We start from the raw sequence: 2,283 nt of genomic DNA on the forward strand, positions 1-2,283 counted from the left end.
GTGACAGTCCGCCCACCACCCCACCCCCCACCCCCGTCCCAGGAAAAGACCCAACTTCCCACACAGCACACGGGCTCTGACCAGCTGCATCTATCTGCACAGCCCTGAAGCTCCCAGACTCCAGCACCCACCACACTCCTGCTGTCCCACTGTCCTTCCCCCACCTTCTCCACTTGGACCACCCGCAAGAATGTTTCCAGGCCCTGGTTGAGGTGTTCCCCCCACTTCAAGCTCAGTCTGTGCCGTCTCCTCCTCACATGTGAACACACCAGGCACTCCCTTGGTCAGACCCATTATACCTTGAGAATGAGACTGGTTTCTGACTGGTTTCTCCACCCCCACCAGGGTCCATAAATACCAAGTAGGGAATGAGAAAGAAACAAAAATAATAAACGAGCTGAAAACTAAGTATTTTCCATTCTCTGGGAAGCAACTTTCCCTCCAGCTTCTCTAATTCCTCCCAGTTCTCCACCTCCAGGAAGCCTTCCTTGGCTCAGGCCAACCCCTCTATAGAAAGTGGAGGCAGAGGCAGCATTTTCTCCCATCTCATCTCCACACAAGACCCAGGCACCATGCACACAAGACCTGGGACGGTGTGAACTGTTCATGTTAGGGTGACAGGGTAATCTGGGGACTGCCTCCTTCCCTAATCCCTGGTAACCAGGCTTCTTGACTCAACCAAAGACCAGTCACTTGTCAGCACAGTCAAACTCCTGGCACTATGCTGGTTGAAATGTGGTGAGGAGGCATCCTTCCTTAAAAACACACACAGAGCCGGGCTCGGCAGCTCAGCCTGTAATCCCGTGCCTTTGGGAGGCTGAGGTGAGTGGATTGCCTGAGCCCGCGGGTTTGAGACCCACCAGGGCAAGTTGGCAAGACCTCATCTCTACAATAAATCAAAATGAGCTGGGCGTGGTAGCGCGCACCTGTAGTTCCAGCTACTTGGAAGGCTGAGGCGGAAGGATCGCTGCAGCCCAGCAGGTCGAGGCTGCGGTGGCCGGAAGTGGCCACTGCACTCCGGTATGGGTGACAGAGTGAGACTCCAACTCAAAAAAAAAAGAAAACACACACAGACAAAACTCTGCAGCCTTGGTCAAATTAATTAACCTGGGTGTCTCAGTTTTCTCATCTGTAAAACAGGGACACCATCACCTTAGGCTGATCTGCAATGAGCCTGACCTGTAGCGAGCTCTCCATACACAGCTGCTGTGATCAGCCCTGGCGGCCCCCATGCTCTGCCCTGGCTAAGACTCTGTCTTTCCCTGGGCTCAGGACATTCCCAAGATCCCTTTCTCATTCCGCCCAGTCAGCAGATTCCTCCTGCCTCTCCTCACAGCTGAAATCCCAAAATGCCTCTCTGCCAACTGACCCCAGGCCATCTCACCTGTTCCACCCCCGGCCCCTAGAAGCAGGCTCAAGGGTACAGGCCATTTTAAGCAGGCACCTCAAAGACCCCCACTTGAGATGGACACATCTGAGAAAGAATGCTAGCACCCTAGACTCCAGTCCCAGCTCAGCTATCTCTTCAATTCCAGCCACCATTTGGGACAGGGAGCCGCTGATGGCAGCCTGACCTCAGAGAGACAGAAGAGACCAAGACGTGAAGGAACGGAGCACTGGGCCAAGGAGGCTTGGGCCTCAGACAGTATCTTCTGCACCTCGGCTTCCTCACCTGTCTGATGGGCTGCCTTGACCTCCTGCCAGGGCCTGCTGAAGATTGATTATCCCTGCACCACCACCCCAGGCTGAGCTAACCCAGCTGCCCAGTATCGAGTTACCGAGCACCTCCAGGATGCACTGAGTCTGGGGCAGTGGGCCTAAGGACCGGGCTGCCTCTCTCTCCCAGAGCTTGAGCTCTGGAAGTCCTCGTAGGACACCAGCACAGTTGCTTTTCAGACTGTAACCAGTAGGAGACAGCCAGAAGCAGGAGGCTGCCCGCAAGCCACAGGTCACTGGCAGAGGCAGAAACTCAAAATGACATCCAAGAAGCCCAGGCATGAGGCTGCTGAGTCCTCCTGCTCCTAGAGACTGTGCACCAAGCCACCTGTGGTGCTTGAGCACCAGTTCAGCCACCACACCACAGCTACCCATGCACGCAGGAAGCACACGTGGCAGGCACTAGCTCCACACCTTGGACTCCTGGTGTCTAACTCCAGTGAAGGATACGACTCCAAGCCCTCGAGGGCCTTCCCCAAGGCCAGACAGTGTGCCAGACACCTTTCCCCACATTCCATACTGGCTGACTCTAGGCTAAGCCTACCCTGTCCCTTGCCATCTGGCCCA

The sequence above is a fragment of the Carlito syrichta genome, unplaced genomic scaffold (genome assembly GCF_000164805.1).
Source record: "Carlito syrichta isolate Samal-C Ts95f unplaced genomic scaffold, Tarsius_syrichta-2.0.1 Scaffold302529, whole genome shotgun sequence".
Lineage (NCBI taxonomy): Eukaryota > Metazoa > Chordata > Mammalia > Primates > Tarsiidae > Carlito > Carlito syrichta.